Below are 21,838 nucleotides of genomic sequence, written 5' to 3'. Positions count from 1 at the left end.
GGCTGCCTTACTAATGTCCAGCATCAGGTGATTAAGTCTGAGTGACATTCTGACAGCTAAAAGGCTAATGTCAAAATTATTTTGAGATCGCTATACAAAGGAGGGAAGGGAGAGGAGAGGGTGTGCATGTGAAACAACCTTTGTCAGCAGCTTATTTTTAAAATGTCAATTGAGCACTGTGGTGCTATTACTACATACATTTGCTACTTGCTTAATTTACTTATTGGTTGCCTAGAATGGATAGAATTGGCACTGCTGCACATTTGTAAGATACAATTGTTTAGTATGGCAGCGCCTGCACTTTGGGACAGCCTGCCTAGTGACTTCAAGCAGGCACCTTCACTGTACTCTCTTCAGCACCTGCTAAAAGGCTTTCTTGTTTAGGCAAGCCCACCCAGAAGCTTAGAAAGTTCAGGTAATTTAAATCTGTTTTAGTATTTTAACTTTTTAATGTTTTGAAATAGGGCTGTGAACTTTTCTCAGTTTTATTTTTTATCTTTTTGTAAATGGCTTTTAGGCTTTTTACAATCAGTGTATAGATAGGAAATAAAATAAATAAATAGAGGGGGCTGTTTTGTTGTTTGATATTTCTGCTGCAAAGTTGCATTTCTTTCTAACAAACTTCAAACTTCCTTCAAAGTTCTCTGGAACATTTGATAGAATTAAATAGGTTGCTCTGTGTCTAGTGGCCAAGGGATTCATTCAGATTATGAAAAAGGAAGCATGGTTTCAGTGAGCTAATTCCAAAATTTGCTTTTGAAAATTTTTGAATATGCATTTCCATTTAGCCAGAAAAGGTATTGTCACATCTCAAAAACTTTTAACTCTCTGTACTTTTTTTTTTTTAAATCCAGCAAGGTATTTCTCTCAAAATTACTGATGCTGTAATCCAGTGAACTCTTTAGCCCAGTGAGACTTACTTCTAAGTGAGCATATAAGTTGCTAGGCTGATTAGGGAATAGGTCCCATATAACTTGGATGGTTTCCCTCTGAGGAAATATGCTTCAAATTGCAAAGCAGCAATTTCAACATACAGCAGTCCTTCCTCTGTTGTGAGATGCATTTCCCAGGGGGCATTGATAGGGTTGCACCAAGGTCATGAATACGGATTGAATATGTACCACAAGTTTGTACACAGTTTTATTTCAGGAATGGCACAATTTCTCTCTTTTGAGAGCTGTTTTTCTGCAGTGGCCAATTCAAACCTTCCCCAGATGGCCTTAGACAAGCCATAGTTTTCAGCTTCCATTGTCTCATCTGTAATATTGGGCTACATCTACTTTCCTACCTTTTAGAGGGGTGGCTTTAAAAGATTACTGAAATAATGGAACGTAAAGCACTGAATATTCTAAATGCTCCATAAAAATGCTTAGTATTACTGTTTATCTCTGAACATGTGTAGTAGCATTACATGGGGAATTTAATTGTGTAGCCTGATCCTATCTACATTTATTGAAAAGCAAGTCCTACTGATTTCAGTAGGACTTACTCCTAGCAGGTATGTATAGGATTGCATCCCAGTGAGCGCTCTGAAGATGGTTATTTCTTGGTCTGTTGAACAAGCTTGTGGTGAAATGTCTCATTTTAAGTAGCTCCTACAGGCCCTTAAGAATCTTCCACCTTCCCCCCAACCCCACCCTGCTTGCTGCACCCTGCAGTTATGCCTAATAATTGCAAGGGTCCATATATGGGCAGCAAAGTTCCTTTTTTATTCCCCTAATTTATATTTTTATTCAGGACAAGTTGTGTTGCTTCACACCCAGTATTTCCATTTCAACATGTTCACTCAAATAAACTTAAGGTTCTATGTAATGTGGCATTTTAGGGATGGGTGATCAGCACCAATGAAGCTTGAAAGGGTATTCAGTGTGTGAGGTATATATTGCTTATGGTGGCTGCTGACTGAATCTTTACAGTATTACATAGCAGCTGAAAGTTTCACTTTCAAACTGTTTTATGTTCTCCAACTGTATTAAGTACATATTTCCCCTTATCTTTCCTTTACCATTCTGGGGCACACAGTACATAGTTTGTTTACAGTAGGTTTATGGTAAACTAAGAACTACTAACCTGTGAGTGCCTCTGACCTCAGTTGGACTTAGTTCTGAGTAGACATGTGTAGGATTGCTCTTTGAGTAATGTGTTCTTTTGTACAACTGTAACTAAGCATTTTGGTAGGGTTATGGATCTGACTGGGACGCGGGTGGCCCTGTGGGTTAAACCAGAGAGCCTAGGGCTTGCAGATCAGAAGGTTGGTGGTTTGAATCCCCGCTTCCGGATGAGCTCCCGTTGCTCTGTTCCTGCTCCTGCCAACCTAGCAGTTCGAAAGCACAAAGTGCAAGTAGATAAATAGGTACCGCTCCGGTGGGAAGATACACAGCGTTTCCGTGTGCTGCTCTAGTTTTGCCAGAAACAGCAAATGCTTCTGCTGGCCACATGACCCGGAAAAACTGTCTGTGGACAGACTCCGGCTCCCTCGGCCAGTAAAGTGAGATGAGCACCGCAACCCCAGAGTTGTTCGCGACTAGACCTAACGGTCAGGGGTCCCTTTACCTTTTTATGGATCTGACTGTTTAAAACAGGATTTTCTTCTTGTTTGCTGGTCATTGGCTTTCCAGGTTTCCATTCCAGAAAGGAAGTATAGGCTACTCCCCATGTACACGGGGGTTATGTTCTGAGCACCACACACATCAGTGAAATTGCGTGTATTTGAAACACCATTGGAAAAATAATTAGAGGGGAAAACACCCTCTAAACCCATTGGGAAACCCTTGGAAACCCCTTTAAAAACCAGCAGCACTTACCAGATGCCAAACTCTGCCAAAGCACACCACAATCGCTCCCTCCAAACCTCCTTGCTCAAACTCCAACTCCCCACAAGCCTCGGCAGTCAGTGCAAGGGCTTGTGGGATTGCTAGGCACTGTTTTTATGCCTTTTTGCCCTTTCTGGGCTCTTCTATTTATTTTTTAAAATATATTTTTATTGTGTTATACAAAACAAATTTAAGTTCAAACTTTAAATATCACCACAATCATTTAGCATTCCCCTCCACCCTTCCATGGCTACCATTATCAATCTTTTTCTTTCCAACTGCTTCCCTTATTTTCTCTAAAAAAAAATTAATCATCCATTTATACTATAGTTTTTTTTTTGTACATTACAAGCATTATTCAAATCATGCCAAAGTTTTTAGTTGTTTACAGTGTTCTCTTAGGTACATTGTAATTTTTTCCTATTCCTTCTTAAAGTTCTTCCTAGTTTCTGATTTTCTCAGTCATTTCGCCGTTTCAGCCTAGTCCATCATTTTCATCAGCCATTCGTCTCTGGTCGGGACTTTTATCTTCTTTTCAACTCTGGGCCAGTAGTATCCGCGCTGCTGTCATCACGTACGTAAATAGTCATTTCTGCTCCTTCAGAATCTCTGCACCTAAAATACCAAGTAAAAAAGCCTCTGGTTTTTTCACAAACGTTATTTTAAACATTTTTTTCAGCTCATTGTAGATTATTTCCCACAATGCTGTTGTTATCTTGCACGTCCACCGCATGTGGTAGAATGTGCCTTCTTTCTCCTTGCATTTCCAGCAGACATTTGAATCAGTTCTATACATCTTTGCTAATTTTACAGGTGTTAAGTACCACCTATACATCATTTTCATATAATTTTCCTTCAATGCACAGCACGCTGTAAATTTTAAATGCTCCCTCCATAACTTTTCCCAAGATGAAAATTGGATATTGTACCAAATATCTTGTTCCCATTGTATCATTACTGATTTAGCTTCTTCGTCTTTGGTATGCCATTCTAGCAACAGTTTATACATTTTAGAACATAACTTCACATTGTTTTTCATAAATCTTTTTCAAACCTTGAAAATTCTTTACTAAAACCATTTTTGAAATCTATTTTAAACACTTCATTTAATTGATGGTATTGCAGCCAGTCTGTTACTAATTGTCTTATGTCCTCAAAACTTTTCAATTTCAATTGTTGTTCTACTTCCATGAGCAACTCTTTATAGGTTGCCCATTCACGTTTTGCATTAGTCTTTTTCAAGGATATCACTTCCACTGGGGAAAGCCACCATGGTGTCTTCTGCTCTAACAGGTTTTTATATTTTCCCCATATACCATAAATTGCTTTTCTTACCAAATGATTCAAAAGCCCTTTATGCACTTAGGTTTTCTCATACCATAAATATGCATACCAACCAAATCTATTAGCATGACCCCCAAGGTCTAAAATATCTGTATTTTTTAAGATTATCCATTCCCATAGCCAGCAGAGACATGACGCCTCATACTATAATTTCAAATCTGGCAGAGAGAAGCCACCTTTTTCTTTGGTATCCATTAGTAGTTTATATTTAATCCTTGGTTTCTTCCCCTGCCAGATAAATTTAGAAACATATTTTTGCCAGTGTCCTGCTCTTTGAAATAAAAATAACATTCTTGTCAATACATTCATTTTCATAACTGAAATTCTTCCCCAAAGTGATAAGTTCTTCCTTCCCCAGACATCCATATTTTTCTTTATCTCTTTCTATGTTGTTACATAGTTATCCTTAAAAATATTTATATTCTTAGCTGTTAACCATACCCCCAAGTACCGCACCTTTTTTCAATTATCAGTTGTGTTGCTGGTTGTAACTCATTTTTTTGTTCTGTCATATTTTTCACCAATGCTTTCTTTTTTTTAATTTAACTTGAATCCTGCTACCTGTCCGAACTCAGATATTTTATCTAATACCCTTGGTATACTCACCAACGGGTTTTCTACTGTTACTAGAAGGTCATCTGCAAATGCTCTCAGTTTGTACGCTTTGCACCCAACTGTTACACCTTTTATTTCTTCATCAGATCTTATGTTCTTTGTCAGGGTCTCTAATACTAAAAGAAACAATAATGGCAACAGGGGACAACCCTTCTGGGCTCTTCTGAAGCCATTTTTGCATTTTTAAAATTCATTTCCAGGTTTGGCATGTCTAAATGGGGAGTTGCCTGTATTTTTTCACTTTTTCAAAAGAGGTGACTTTACATGTACAGGAGACTTGGTTGAATAGAGGAGCTCTAGAGCTTATGTACAGTGGTACCTCGGGTTACAGACGCTTCAGGTTACATACTCCGCTAACCTGGAAGTAGTACCTTGGGTTAAGAACTTTGCTTCAGGATGAGAACAGAAATTGCATGGCGGCAGCGGGAGGCCCCATTAGCTAAAGTGGTGCTTTAGGTTAAGAACAGTTTCAGGTTAAGAACGGACCTCCAGAATGAATTAAGTTCTTAACCAGAGGTGCAACCGGATCTTCAGCAAGTAAAATGAGAAATCGAGTCTTTTTGGCATTTCCGTTAAAAAACAAAAAAAGCTCAACAACTTTCAGGGTGCCCTGGAGCCCTGCAAGATAACCCAGTCAATAGTTGCTCCTGACATCCCATCCACCTCTTGGCCATCCTGAGCAGTGATGAGGCTTCTGACCTGTGCCAAGGAATTCTATGATGTCATTTTCTTTGCTTTGGAATGATGTCTCTGCTTGTGTACAGGGGGGCCTCTCCACTCTGAGGGGTGCAGAGTCAGGGATGCGTTCTACACTGTAGAATGGCTCCTTATATGAAGGTTACAGTCACCAAAATGGAATTTCTAGTTGCCTGGGCAAGACAGCTCTCTTATTTTTTGAATGATGGACTGACTGTAATTGATTCTCAGTTAAACATCTGGCTAGTTCAGATGACAACCTTGAGCCAGGTTAAGAGCTTCAAGAAGAAAAGTCACTTTATCCAGGAACAGTCCACATATCAGCGTTCAAAATTTGCCAGGTAACAGGCACATTTTGCACCTGGCTATTTGCCACTTGCGACCAAGCAGAGATGCCCAGGCACCAGGCACCGCTGCTTTCACACACTAGCAACGCACCCTATAGAATTCTTTTTTAAAAAATAATAATATTTATTACCTTTTCCAACAGTTTAAACACTAAAAAGAATAAAAACCAAACAATACAGCACAATACAATACAATACAAAAAACAACAACAACTATACATTACACTAACAAAGCACTAACATTAAACTAACAAAACAAAACAAACACAATTTAAAACACATCAAATAGTTTCAATATCTTATCTTTCATTCCCTTATTTCCGTGACCTCCTCACACCTCCCATTTTGTATTCCACTTCTATTAATTTTTTCAGCAATTCCTTTCCATCTTCCTCTGTTTTTAATCCTATAATTATCTTAACACATTCTAACCTTATTTTCCCTTTAATACTCTATTAATCTATTTGTCCTTAATTCCTTATAACATTTCTACTAAAGCCATATAACTTCATTCCAACATTTTTCTAACATTCATTGATTTTACAGTGTTTCCGTAAATAGTCTTTAAACTTTTTCCAGTCTTATTCCACCGACTCTTCTCCCTGGTCTCGGATTCTGCCAGTCATTTCTGCCAGTTCCATATAGTCCATCAACTTCATCTGCCATTCTTCCCAGGTGGGTAGATCTTGTGTCTTCACCCTGTAGAATTCTATCTGTTATATTTTATCTGCACAACCAGAACGAATTTCTGAGTGGAACCAAAAGCTTGTATTGAAAAATATGACTTTCGAGCTGTCTGGCCCCAAAATGACAACTAGGCATTCCATTTTGGCGACTGTAACCTTGGTTTAAGGAGCCATTTGGTGCCTAGCTGATATATCTGAGTCTCTAACACTGCCACATATATTCCAACCACCTCTTTTTTGGATATTGCTCCTGCTTAGGCTGCACAGAAAGCAGTTTGCTTCCAGAAATTCATTCCAGTTGTGCAGATAACATACAACTGATAGAATTCTACAGGCTGGGGTATTAGTGTGTGAAAACAGTCCAGATCCAGGGATCCCCAGGCATGCGCCTCCAGGTGGTAGGGATGTCAGGCCCCATCCTGGCACCCAGTCATCTTCACTTGGTCGCAAGTGGTCAAAAACTAGGTGCCAAATGCGCCCGGTGCTTGGCTAATTTCAAAAACTGCTGTCATACAGGGCAGTTTCAAAGTTGTAATTAGCCCCCTCTCCCCCTGCCACAGATGACTGTATCTAGTAAATACCTAGTGCATAGCATTTTGGTTATGCTAAAATAGTTTTTAATGACTCCATATTTCACCTGCTTTAAATCTAAATAACATAAGGCAAGTCCATGCTGTTGAATTATCTTAAAATATTTACAAATGTTGTGAATTTCTGAACCAAAACATTTGATCAGGAAAAATAAGCAATAAAGCACCCTTAGTATGGCTTAAATGCTATTTACTGGAAGTTTTCCAATAAATATAATTTTCAAGTATATAAGTTTTAAAGCACGCTAAGGGTGCTTTATTGCCTGTTTTTCCTAATGAAATTGTTTGGATCAGACAAACATGAAAAATTAACGTGCCACACTTACCGTTTACTAAATTAAAAGTTATATATGATCAATATGATCTCAATCTGTTTAGGGGATTCTTTCAAGTTTTTCCAGAAAACCACATCATTGTCTGGAAGTGACACTGGCATAGTTCTGTGGGTGATCACTGCTTCATATTCCTAAGCGATTACAGTAGGAGCAGGATATGACCAGGGCAAATTCGAAACTGTTTGCCTGCAGGGCATCTATTTCAGTTGCTGTTGAATGTTTAACTCAGGGTACAGTAAATCCTGCTGCTCCTGTGTGGAAGCCAACACCCCACTTGGTCTGATGTTTGGACTCATGTGTGTGAATCTTGCAGAACTCAGCATCCCCTTGCCACCACCAGCCCCAAAATTGGCAGTGCACGTGGTGAGGGATTGTCAAACATTACTACCCTTTGTGTGTTTTCCTACTTGCTCTTAGGAACCATATATTTGTTGATAAAATTTGTATACTGTCTTTCATCTGAAGATTTAAGGGCAGTTCATTATGCTGCAGGTTCATCTCTCCCTGCTGTTCGTGTGTGTGTGTGTGTGTGTGTGTGTGTGTGCAGTAATATGTAAATTGTCCCCAAGATTGCAGCTGTAAATAGTATAGCAGGCCTCCATAAGGTCCTCTTGTAAGTCTGGTGTGGTGTTACTGCAGCAAGCGGTAGCTTCACATCTGTGGAATGGCCTCCCCATTGAAGTGAGTCTCACCCCAACTTTATATTATTTTAGAAACCGGGTAAAAGCTCACCTTTTTGTCAGGCTTATGGAGGCTGATGAGTTAAACCAGTTTAATGATGCTTATGAAAACATTTTTTTTTTGCTGAAAGTCTGCATAGAAATCTCTTAATTAATAAATAAATTGGTATGAATTTATTGAATGGCTCTTTTTTGTCTACATTTTCAAAGTGGAGATAAATGATAATGGCTTGCCATTCAGGGTTGTTGTAAGAATTATTAATTATGATGTTTGTGAAGATCTTCCACCACTTAAAATACTAATGTCTAATTGATGTGTTGTGTGATGTTTGACATGTGTATAAATGATAAAGTGTATTTCTTGGATGAAGTTGATTTAAGAAACTAAATCAACAGATTCCACTTGAGAGCTTTCTGGGAGGCAACTTAATAAAAGAAACTTCTGATCTGGGATATCCCAATTAAATGGAAACCTTCAGTTCTTTATAGAACTCTTTTTTTTATCTCAGAGCAATTTTACAAATTATAAGCGGTACACTCCCATGTCCCAAACACTGTTTATCTATGTGCCTATGTTCTCTGAATGGTATGTGGAATATACTATTGAGATTAAGATTTCTCGGGGCTTTGTATTCCCAGCATATGAGCAGCTTTTTCTAAACCTTCCTCCCATCCTTAAGGAATAGTGGAGGTGTCTTGGATAGCAGCTGTCTTCAGTTAGGGCACCCGAGATTTCTGAACACTGTTAACTCTGGCTACACATAGTTTCCCTGAACTGGGGACACCCAACTTTTGCACCCTTGGGGTTCAGCTCTGCTTTCCAGTAAGCAAAGTTTGAAAGTGTCTCCATGTTCATATGTGAAGGGCAGGTGTTGTCACCTGTGTCTTTTCTGCAACCTAGGACAAGATGGAGAGCACTAGCTCTCTTCCTGCTTATGACCGCTTTTTTTTTTTTTTTGCCTGGAGGAGATTCTTATTTGCCACAGGCAATTGTAGCTATTTACAAGTCTTCAGGAAGAGCTCTATGGCTACTGGGCACCTGTTATCTGGTGTGCCTGGGGCATTATTGAACATGAAACCCCCAAAGAGCTGTGATGTTAAGTATAGTATATTTCTTGCTCCATTGCGTGGTTTTAGAGAACCATTTTGTTTTTCCTTTCTAGTAAAAATGTTAGTAAGTTTTTTTACCACACATTGATTACAATTGTGTAGAATTGTTAGCTAGTGGAACAGTCTTCTTCCTGCTCTAGACTATTGAAATAGGAATGTGTTGTGTATACAGCACCTGCCTGTGGGAGCATAGCATTGTGTTTGCCCTGTTAGTAAAACCAGGGTCAAATACTGAAAGCATTACTTTGTCAGAACAGTAATGATGAACACAGAAAGTTACACTAGTTAGGAAAACTGTTTTCTAGAGGACTCCAGAGCCTCCCAGGCCATTGTACCAAATCACCAAAGACCTTTTCATGATGTGCTTTGAATATCCATATAGTATTCTTTGTGGTTAGGAATTACTTCACATCTGCTTGGAAATAGAGCTGTTTAAATAAAAATGCTCTGCTTTAATGCAGTCTCTAGCTACTGCCAGGGCTTCTGAGTTTGATCTGAAGTTGCAGGCCTTTAGTCTCCTTCTCAGGAGTATGGTTCAAACAACACCTGCCCTATGCATTCAAGGAATGACGGGGGCTGGGCTGCTGCCTAGCCTCGCACTGCCCTGCTGCTGTCGTGTCTCATGACCGTACTACTCCCTGTTCTCTATGTGTTCAGCAGGAATTTTGTGTCCCTCTGCTTCCTATGTGCAGAAAGGAGCTTTGTAATTTGGCATGTACACAATATGTAGAGAACTTTATGCATGTACATTGACGTTTATGAGAACCTAGAAAACATGATGGTCACTGGTGTATTCACGTTGTAGGGTGCGGCTAATCTGTGTAACCTCAGACATGTTTCATTAATGTATAGGGAGGTCATCTGACACATGTTCCACCCAAGGTATCCAGCGGCAGGAGCAAAATCTTAGGATGAGGGGTGAGGAGCAAAGGTATAGGCTTCTTTTGGCTTGAGAGCTTTGTTATTAGCTCTACCCCTCCCCATGCCTATTGTGGCAGAACCAGGCATAGTCAGTTTGTGGCAACCATAGAACAACTGCACCAGGCAGAGTGGTCATTCCTTTGCCTAAAACAGGTTATCTTCGTTTTTATTTTCATGTCTTTGCCAATGTGACAGACACTCATAAGAAACAGTGGAGAAATTAAGTTTTTAGCATATTTATGTGATTGGGCATTACTGTGTCTTCTTCTAACAAGCAATAGAAACAAGGACAGGAATTCATACTCTTTCCTACTTTGGGCCGATTCTGCATGAAAAATGGCATTTATTTCATAGAATCATAGATTGTAGAGTTAGAAGGGATCCCAAGGATCATCAAATTCAGTGGTTCACAATTAGCAAATTACTGAGGACCCCCTATTTTTCAAAAGCCAAGCCACAGACCCCCCTCCTTTTGAAAATTTTGATCACTCTATGGTAGTTACCTTGCAAAGCAATTTTTTGAAGAAAATGTGGGGTAGCCCTTAATAAGCAAAGGATTTTAGATATACTAAAAAACAGACCATAAAAATTGTGATATTACCACACATTGCCTGTCCCCAGACTTCCCTCCATTGCTCCACTACAACTGAACATTAAAAAAGCAATTGTGTCCCTAACTTGCAAGCATTCTATATGCAGAAGGCTTTTTATATGAGAGAGTATTCCTTACTCGTAATCTGATATGGTACATCTTAGCAAAACTTTGCAGCATACGGTTCTTCTAACTGAGGGATCTTGCACCTTCAAGACATAGGCGAAGACTTGGTCAGGGCTTGATAAAGTACTGGTGAAGACTGAGTAGAAAACAGCTGTAATATTGTAATGTTGGATTTATTTAGTTAGTTAGTTAGTTAGTTAGTTAGTTTAGTTAGTTAGTTGGTCCTCCTGTGCCTAAGTTTCATCCCTGGCTTAAAGAGATTACAGTGGTATCTCAAGTTAAGAACTTAATTCGTTCTGGAGGTCCGTTCTTAACCTGAAACTGTTCTTAACCTGAAGCACCACTTTAGCTAATGGGGCCTCCTGCTGCTGCCGCACCATTGCTGCGCAATTTCTGTTCTCATCCTGAAGCAAAGTTCTTAACCTGAGGTACTATTTCTGGGTTAGCAGAGTCTGTAACCTGAAGCGTCTGTAACCTGAAGCGTCTGTAACCCAAGGTACCACTGTAATTAGTTAAATACAGTACTTATTTGGAGTGAGGTTTTTATTCTTGTTGATTACCCTATAGGAACAACGAACTTTTTACCTTATTAGGATTCTGCCGGACATCGGTTTCCTTCCACCCCCAAATGTAGCCACAGAGCTTCCCACAGAAAACAAGAAAACAGCATCCACGCAGGCTGCCTTTTGCACTAAATCGGCCTGGGTAATGTATTGATACATCGCCCAGGACTGGTATGAGGGGCAGACTGTGATGGCAGCTTCACTCGGCAGAATGTTGCTCTTGGCTCCTTCCAGCTGGTGCTGGTAGCAGCGGGACTCAGGAGCTGCAGTGGTTGATATACCGCTGAGTGAAGCCACCATCCCGCTCTGCCCTCATGCTGGCAGAGGGAGAAACAATCTGTATCGGCAAGGAACCTCTGCTTCTTCAAACTGCTTGGCTGAGGAGCATGTGACTGCCCTTGCCCCAGCCAAGCAGTTTTAAGAGCCCCTGACCTGCCACCTTCTCATACAAGCCGGGGGGGGGGGGGGTCGGTTGCCGCTTCCCTCAGCCAAGCAGTTAACAGAGCCCCTAGCCTGCCGCTGGCTCGTTCAGCTGGGGGCCAGGAGGCCTCCCCCCCCAGTTGAACAGTTCAACAAAGGCCTGATGCTCCTTGGCTCACATGTGAGCCTGAGAGGCATTGGGACTTGCTCACTGTGTAGAGCTGGGCCATTATCTTAGCTGTTGCTTCCTTCCCTAAGGCGGGAAGAAACAGCTGAGATAAATTCCAGTCATTGTGATATATCAGGATTTAGCTGCTGATATTTCACGATGTTGAAAAGAAAGCATCGCCCAGTCCAAGCACTAAACTAAATCATCAGAGGTTGAGCTGTTGTGCTAATCATAGTGGAAATTTGCTTAGCTATTTCCCCTGTTGGGCTTCCAAGAAGGGACACGGATCCCCAACACACAAGGCAAGATTCACTGAAAACCCTCCCTACAAGCAGTGGGTGAGCTCTCTAAACCTGAAAGCAGTTAGAAGTTATTTTCAGTTAAAAAGTAGAGATTAGGGGGAAGGAATCTCTTACATTTTTTTTAATGATAAGCAGGTGAGCTGTTTCTACTCCCCCCTCCCCTCCAACCACATGAACCCTAAGAAACTGTGTCAGAGGTTTGTACCCAATCCCAGCTCACTTGCCATCCAGCAACATTCTCACAAGGCATTCACTGTGCAATTAACAAGGTAAGTGAGTCCCTGGCAGGGGATGGTGCTGTGGACCCCCTGGGTATGTTCGGCAGACCCCCAGGGGTCCCCAGACCCCTAATTGGGGACCACTGGTCTAGTCCAACTAAAGCAGGTATGTCCAAAGTCCATCGTGGGGGCCTAATCTGGCCCGCCGGTCAATTTAATCCTGTCCCTGTGGCAGTTTATTTCCTGGGTTAAAATCCTGAAAAAAGCTCAACAACTTTGGTTGGTCCTCAGGCATGTCAACTTCATCACATCTGGCCCTCTTTGAAAAAAGTTTGGACACCCCTGAACTAAAGCATCCATGACAGATGGTCACCCAACCTTTGCTTAAAAACCTCCAAGGGAGGAGAGGCCACCACCTCTCGTGGGACACTGTTTCACTGTCAAAATTCTTTCTGATGTTTAGTTGGAATCCCCTTTGCTGGATCCTGGAATTAGAAGGTGACTCAGGTATACAGCCAATCCCCCACAACTCATCAAAACATGTCCTGCAAATGCAAACCATTCTTTTAGTCATCATATTGCAGGGCAGGTTTAGGTGATTATGTGCTGTGGCTGAGAGGAAAACTGGAATGTAGTCTGGTATTTATGGAATAGAATTCTACAGGATTTGTTGCTGGTGTGAAAATAGTCTAGATCCAAGGATCCCCAGGGCTGCACCTCCAGATGGTGGAGACGTCACAAGTGGCCGATAGCCAGGTGCAAAATGCTACGGGCACCTGGCAAATTTCAAATACTGCTGAGATGGGGAGTGCTGGGAACAACACAAGCAATAGTTCCTTAAAAAACAAATATCTCCTTGTCTTGCCCCCCCAGCCCCTCCTTTCCCTTAGCTGTACATGTCAAACACAAATCAGCAGGACCTCTGCTTGGGATCTGCTTTGCTAGATTATTTGGGGTACATTTTTTTTTGGGGGGGGGAGAGCTATAGCCCTGAGGAAGTTTTCAACAGTCAGTGACTTTTCTGCTTGCCTTGTCCCACCCTCCAGCCCTGGAAGCCGTAAGACAGCTGCTCCAGAGGAAGAACTGTGAGGGGAGAGAGACTTTCTGTCCATCAGGCAATGGCTTTTTCACATGCCTTATCCCACGCTCCAGACTTGGGAGCCTTTCCCAGACCATGAGCAGCATAAGCAACTGGAAAGAGAGGAGTTCAGGGAAATAACTAGAGCATGTACCACTCTGGGGAGACAGTGCGCAGGCGGGCATGGGCTCAGCTGGCGTGCCAAATGGAGCTACTGGCTTAGCTATCCCAGGTTTGTTGATACAGTTATTAAATTGATTCTATATTTAAAAACGGTACACCTTTACATAACACATTGATATATAACAGGGAAGGACATTGCTGGCTGTCGTTGACAACAGAATACTGCCTTGAAGGCCCAATTATCTTATCTTATCTTATCTTATCTTATCTTATCTTATCTTATCTTATCATCTTACCTTACCTTACCTTACCTTACCTTACCTTACCTTACCTTACCTTACCTTACCTTATCATCTTATTGGTTGATTGAGTTTATATGCCACCCTGTATCCGGAGGTCTCAGGGTGGTTCACAGAAAAGATCACAATGTATATAATCAGAATATAGGGGATGGAAAGAACAGTAAAATCAGTTCAGCAAACTCAACCCCCATCCATACAAAATCCCTAATAACAATAAAATAATTTCATCAGATATAAAATTGATCTTCCCCAAATGACATCAAGACACAATCAGATAAAGGCATGGTATGATGTTTGACTCCATAAGTACAGGGGTGGGGTTCTTTCTTTCTTTCTTTCTTTCTTTCTTTCTTTCTTTCTTTCTTTCTTTCTTTCTTTTTTGGTTTGATTTTTTTGAGGTATAACAATTCCTGCAGCCAATTAGAAGCTGTGCTTTGGAAGTCGAACGGACTTCCGGAACAGATTCTGTCCGACTTCCGAGGTACGACTGTACTGGGAACATAGTGTAAAGCATGTAAATGCCATTTGTCTTGTGTGGGAAGCTTCTAGAAGCCACAGGTGAGAGCCGAGTGCAGGGTGGGGACCAAAGGTGGACAAATTAGCCCAAAATGAGCATGACATGTCCCCCACCAGAGGTACTACCCCTCCCCTAACACCCCATGCACCCCGGGAAATGGCTTCAAGTGGCTGACTAAACCAGGTGAGGGAAGCTGATGGGTCTCAAACCCTCAGGGAGTGCCAGAGCTCCCCTGCATGCAAAGACAGGCTCCACGGATGGAGTGGAAGAGATCAGTAGTGGGTCCAACAATCAAGAAGGTGGTTTCTACATGTGCTGTGTGGGGAAGTAGGGGGTGGCCCACCTGGGAAGCTAGCCCCATCTAGGAGAAGAAAAACTCTCATCCTATGCATCTGCTGCCTTGCGGGATATCTTCAGGAGCAAACCCTACACCAATCCGGAGTGGAGTCCCTAAGGTGGTTAGATGGTGCCTTGTATGCTGCCTCCTGGTAACTGCTACAGCCAAGCTAGTGCCAAACATCTTGCTCTGCTTTCCTTTGAACCACATCTGCAAGGCTGGGGGGGGGGGGTCCTTGTTGTCTGGGAAGCCCAGGATCTCCAGACGCACTGCCCAAGCTTGTGTCCCAGGGAGGTCATGTTAAGTGCTGCTAACGCAGTGCTTTGACTTCACCCCTGGAGGTGCACTCCTTTGTCTCTTGGGACAGACTTAAGCCAACAACAATGTGTGGGAAACTTTGTATTGGGGAGGTGGGCAGGAGTAGTACCTGAAGCAGAAGCTTTCCTATATTATTTTTTCTTTCTGTGATTGTATTCTTCCTGCCCTTGTGAGTGCAGATGGTAGGCTATTGAAACAAAAGGTGAACTGCCAGCTGGGAAACATAAAACCATAAATATCTGCACATAGCCTTTGCCAAACATCCAATGTTTAAATTAATTTAATGTGGCAACATAGCAATTTAAATCAACTGGAAACTCAAGACTTATCATGGCAGCTATTACCGGCTTCCATTAATGGAGCAAAACAGAGAAGGCATATCACTACTATTTATTAAGAGGCCTAGAGAGAGGCCAATATATCGCATCAGTGATGCAAACATTAGAGTCTGCCAAGTAAAGTACTGGAAAGATCCTTTGAAGCAGAATCACGTGATTTGATGCTGTGCTGTAAATAGGCAGTTTCCAGGTTTGTTTGGTTCTATGCACTGGGATTGCTTAACGGTACAGAATCTGAAACCCTTGATCTGAAAATGAGTTGGCAGCACATCTTGGGACTGGTTCCATAACTTGCAAAATGGGGCTTCAGGAGCCAGAGAGTGGTGCTACTTGTGAAATGAGAGTGCTCTTTACTGTGCTTCTTTCTGTTCAAAATTTATTTCATGGCAGTGGTGTGGGTTGTGCAATACATAATATTTCTCTACTTTGATATGGCTTTTACCGAGCGCTTTGGGTGAAATACAAATCCCAAATAATAGCACAACTGACAAATGTTTGAATGACATGTGCACACCCAGCTTTTTCTTTTATTTAAATCATTTACACCCAATCTCTCCTCAATAGAGGCAAAGGTGACTAAAGGCAATGAAGCTGAAAACAACCGTTATAAGAAATAAAAACAATGACACTTAATGCACAGCAGAACAATAAAAAATGAAATAAAATTGCTATTAAAAACCAATGTCATCAATGCAGCTTCCAGCAAATTAAAACAATTTAGCTAGCAGGACTTTAAAAATTATGGCCCAAAGGTTTCATAAAAATGACAGGCTTTTATGGCATGGCCAAAACCTGTTGATCATGGGAAAAGATGAGCCATCCTTTTGGAGTCCCATGGCTGAGAATCCCCATCTCGGATCCCAACTAGATAAACCTCTGGGGATGCTTCATTGGAAGATTTTGGGAGAAGGATGTCCTTCAGATATCTTGAGCTCACTCTGAGTTGGGTCCGGCACTTACAAAAAAGAAAAGAGAAGTCAGCGTAGTTGTTTTACTAGGCCTCCTGGCTCCCAGGACGTGGCTCCATACACAGCCAATTGTAACTTTCAGATACTTTTTGAAAGGAGCATCTCATGGAGCAAAAAGCTTTTTTGTTACTTTGCGGACTCACAAAACTTCCTCAGAGTGTAGACAGAGTGTTAAGTTTTAATCCGGAAGCATTTGAAGTGGATTTGCAAATGGTAATCATAATGCAGGAGTCTACAGAAAATGAGCTAACTTATTAGTGGCCAGAATAGTGGTCCACAACACACAAGCTTAAGAATTCTGCCTTGAGGCTTTTTGTGTTTAGAAGAAAGGTCTGTGTGTTTTCTATTGGAAAGCTTTCTTTCATACTTCCTGATGTAATAACAGGAGAGTAATAATGTCCAAAGTAAATATTTGACTGTGGATCTATTCCCATGTTCATCAGTCTGATTTTTATTGCTTCTGTTTATAGCTTCTCTTCACTTTCTTCCCTTTTTTTGTTCAGTATTTTCATCAAATGTCCCTCAAATGCTGCTGTTCGCCTGTGTGTTCATTAATTCTTGTCATGCCACCCCCAAAATATACCATAAAAAGGGAAGCTGTGATGGACCTTACAGCTGCCTTCTATCTTAAGGTTACCAGATTTTTTTCAATGAATCCGGGGACACAATAAATAAATAAATAATAAATAAATAAATCACGTTCGGGACGGTGATGCTGCAGTGGTGGCAGTGGCAGAGGGGCAGCTGCCACCTTGACCCCAACCGCCATCTTTCCCCTTCCTCCGAGGCTCCTATCTCCTTTCTCCATGAGCCTGGGCAGCCCCTGAGTTGTTGGTTCTTTGGTGGTGGTGGGGAAACGGTGCGTGGTGGGTCAGGCATGGAAGGCGAAGAAGGAGGGCCGAGAGCGGCGGCGGCAAGGCTCAGGCAGCGCGATGCCTCCCTTCCCATTGGAGCAGCCCCAGTCCCATTCCTACCTGCGTGCAAGCAGGAGGGGGTGGGGATCCCTCAGCTGGGAAGGGAGGCTTCCCATTGCCTAACTGAGGGATCCCTGCCCCCTCCTGCTTGCACGCAAACTCTGATAGGCAGCGTGAAGCCTCCCTTCACAGCTGAGAGATCCCCGCCCCGCTCCTGCTTGTACGAAAGTAGGAGTTAGGATCGGGGCTGTTCCGATAGGCAGCATGAAGCCTTTTTTCACAGCTTGGTTGCTGGGGTCAGGGAAGGTGGAGGCAGCCTGGAAGCTGTATCTGAGAGCCCCTGCACCACCATCAGATGGGGACTTCCAAGCAGCTCCTGAAGCCAGCCAGAGCCAACTTCTCTGGGCTGCTGAGACTGTCGCAGCTGCCTTTCCCAGGGACATTAGATGAAATCCGGGGACATTCCGGGGATGGAATTTCTCCAGGGACTTATTCGCAAATCTGGGGACAGTCCCCGGGAAACGGGGACGTCGGGTAACCCTATTCTATCTCCCTACTACATCTGTAATGTCTTTGTCTCTCCACTTAGCCCACCATAGACATGGCTGGTTTAATCTTAGGCATTTTCTGTTATCATTCTTTTATAAGTCAACAGAATAGTTGTAAGTGATCCCCTGAAGAAGAGTGACACTTGCAAAACTTTGGTATTATTCTTTTAGATATCTGGTTCTATCCAAATAATAATAATAATAATAATAATAATTTTTATTATTATTTATACCCTGTCTATCTGGCTGGGTTTCTCCAGCCACTCTGGGTGACTTACAGCATATATAAAACATAGTAAAAAAATCAAGCATTAAAAGCTTCCTGATACACAGCTGCCTTCAGAAGTCTTCTAAAAGTCAGATAGTTGTTTATTTCTTTGACATCTGATGGGAGGGCGTTCCTCAGGATGGGCACCACTACCAAGAAGGCCCTCTGCCTGGTTCCCTGTAATCTCACTTCTCGCAGGGAGGGAACCGCCAGAAGGACGATGGAGCTGGATCTCAATGTCTGGGCTGAACAATGGGGGTGGAGACGCTCCTTCAGGTATACTGGGCCGAGATGGTTTAGGGTCAGAACCAACACATTGAATTGTGCTCAGAAATGTACTGGAAGCCAGTGAAGATCCTTTATGACCAGTGTTATGTGGTCTCGGCGGCCGCTCCTAGTCACCAGTCTAGCTGCCACATTCTGAATTAGTTGTAGTTTCCAGGTCACCTTCAAAGGTAGCCCCACATAGAGTGCATTGCAGTAGTCCATGCAGGAGATAACCAGAGCATGCTCCACTTTGGTGAGATAGTCTGCAGGCAGGTTGGGTCTTAGCCGGCGTACCAGGTGGAGCTGGTAGACAGCTGCCCTGGACACAGAATTGAATTAAGTCACACTTGAAGTATAGAATCAGAATTGTAGAGTTGGGACCACGAGGGTTATCTAGTGCAACCCCTTGCAATGCAGGAATCTTTTTCTCTACCAACTGAGTCATTTAGCTAGCTATCACTAGACCCATTGAAATCCATCCATTCCATTGCTTTCAGTAGGTCTGCTCTGACTATATCTCAGTTGGCTACAACCCATTGATTTTAGCTTTACGTTATTAAAATACATATTCAAATGTGTTTTGTTTCTGTGTGGTTATTCACATACACCCCTATTTTACAATTGGCATTATAGCCCTCCTCTTTACCTTCCCCTCTTTTGTGGTTACTGGCTATTAGGCCTCACTGCTTTGTTGTATAAACTTAGGCTCATTGTGGCCATACTGGTTTTAAATGAGCTTAACTATGGTTTGGTGTGATGTCTGAATTGATAAAGCATAGTTACGACCATGGCTCCACCTCCAGAGACTGCTGTATCATGAAGATAAAAGTGATGGATGTGGGAAACTGAGAGAAGAGAAAAGAGAAGCAAACCATCAACTCTCAACCATGGCTTATGTGTTTTGTTTTTGAAAGCTCAAATCATGGGTTGTGTTCTAAACTATGATTACTGCAAACCATGGTTAAACATGATGTCTCAGTTGAGCCCTCCTTTCTCCTCCCCAGAAAGAAACCATACTTCTTTATGACCAACAAGCTCTTTTTCACAGAGGAGGACTCTTTGTGTACTATTACTTTTTAGTCTTTTGGTTAAGTTACCAAAATGTAAAATCACATCCTTGGAAAAACATTGTAGGTGGGCCTTTACATGTTGATAGCAGCTGTTGTGCACACCTCTAGGTAGAGGTGTCTGTCCCTGACAGTTGCCTTATGCAAGCTTTTTGGCTTGAAATTTTGAGTGTGGGTGGGTGTTGGCTTCCTTTGTGCGTGTTTTGAGAAATATCATTCGGATCAGTAGGGAAATACGGGCCGCAAGATCCTCTTCTAGTTGGAGTTCCTATGCTTTTTAAGAATGTGTGAGAAGGTTTGGCTGAGGCTTTGTGATGGAGAGGAAAGTCTACCTTTCTGAGCATAGATATGGACCATCAGACCCAGGGGTATCTCCCACAAGTCCATCTGGCCCTTGGAAATCTCTCCAGGCTTCAACCCTTATTAGCCTTGCAAAAAAGCTAAGTAAAAAACCCTCCGCTCCTATAAGCAACTTTAACCTGTCTTTTGGAAAGGGGATTGCCATGATCCTTGACACTGGAAGTATTATAATGCTGCACACTACCCCAATCTCATAGTGGTGCAAGATTCCAGGGCTTTCAGGCGCTTACCCAGGGTTCAGTTTCCTTGAAATGAGGAGCATTAAAGAATGCGATACCTGCCTGATATATGGCTTATTTACACACATTTACAACCTGAACCTACGTTGGTGGGGTTCACAGCATTAACACACCAAGAGGGTCTTGCTTCTCCCAAAGGTACAGCTTTGAATTCCAGCAGAAACCAAGCATGGCCCTGTCTCCCAGCTGCCCAGCCTGCAGCCTTGCTGCCAGCTTCTAATTCACACCAATCTCCACTACCAATTCTGGTCCTTGTCTTTGTAAGTACCAGGGAGCTGAGGGAGAAGGGCCCTCATTTGCTGTCTGGCACAGAGTCACTTCCTTCCTACCTTAATGGCCCATACTTGGAGGGTCATTCCCAAGACACTTGTCTGGCTATTTCAACAATTTGAATCCTTGCTTAAATTTTAACCCTTTCTGGATCCAGGATTTAGAAGGGGGCTCAGGTATACTCCTCCCAACTCACAACAACAACAATGGTGACCTTTTTCTTTCTTCTGTAGTTTTGTCAGTTGTAATTTGACATGGCAAGAGATTACATGAATGTTTTTTAATTAGAGTGTGGGTGGCAGATGAAATTTGAAATCTCAGTCCTCAGGTTTTTATGGCAACCACCCCAGGGAGAAAAAAGCAATTTGTAGAAACCAGGGCACGGTGAGGACGTGGCGGTTCTTGTGGCCAAACTCTTCAGTTCCTCTCTTCTTGTTGAAACTGAATTGTGTGGTGGCCTATTGTTTTAATTGCACAAACTCTGGGATAATTCACCATATTTACTAGGTTGAATTTCTTTTGTTGTTTGTCAGGTGGAGAAAATTTTTATATATATATATATGTGTGACTATTGAAACTTTTTTCAGTTCAATTTAATAGTCTCTCTTGAAAAAGAATTCTGGATTAAAATGGAATATGAGTAACCCAAACATGTTAAAGCATACACTGGTAATCTCTTAAAACATGCCCATCTGTTTAATTAAAGACTATTTTTCTATCTGAGAAAGAAGCGTGGTGGGAAGAGGGGTCTCTGGACTCTGAGATTTAGCATTCTTCTCAAGTAATGTTCTGTATCCTCATTTATTGCTGTGGTTTCCCTATTGGACTGAGGGGTTACCAAGTCATCTCACTATATTAAATTCAAATTTGTTTTCAAACCATTTTGCTTTTAAGAAACGTGATAGTTACTATAACTATCTATTATTCACAATAGGTATTGATTGAAACAGAAACATCGTTCTAGGCAAAACATTCATTTTTATCACTGAAATTCTACCAAGCAGTGACAATTTTAACTTCTCCCATCTTGACACATCTTGTTTAACTTCAGCCTGTGTTTTGACATAATTATTTTGAAACCATGTACAGTTCCTATTTGTCATGGTTATACTCAAGTACTTATTATTTTCAGTTTGAAACTATTTTCTCCATCCAAATATTCTGGTATTCTGTTGTCATATTCTTTGTTAACATTTTCATTTTCTAATGGTTAATCTTAAAACCTGCTAATAAACCAAACTCTTAGTTTATCCATAAGAACTCCTGCTCCTACAGGTCCACAGTTTTTGACCAGCCTTAGTAATAATCCAAAATGTGTGCTCACCACATTGAATTTGCCCACCCCACTTTCTTGGCCCCACAGGGAGAGGGATACTTGCCAATGGAGAATTAATCTC

At 41.8% G+C, this 21,838-nt stretch overlaps 1 protein-coding gene across 2 annotated transcripts in view; it reads left to right on the top strand.

The window, feature by feature from the left end:
• The window catches only part of ETV6 (ETS variant transcription factor 6), a 169,882-nt gene that overhangs the window by 1,297 nt on the left and 146,747 nt on the right, over window positions 1-21,838 (top strand). The window lies entirely within an intron of this gene.

Source organism: Podarcis cretensis (assembly GCF_951804945.1).
Source record: "Podarcis cretensis genome assembly, chromosome: 5".
Taxonomy (NCBI): domain Eukaryota; kingdom Metazoa; phylum Chordata; class Lepidosauria; order Squamata; family Lacertidae; genus Podarcis; species Podarcis cretensis.
This window is presented reverse-complemented; position numbering and strand designations above follow the sequence as displayed.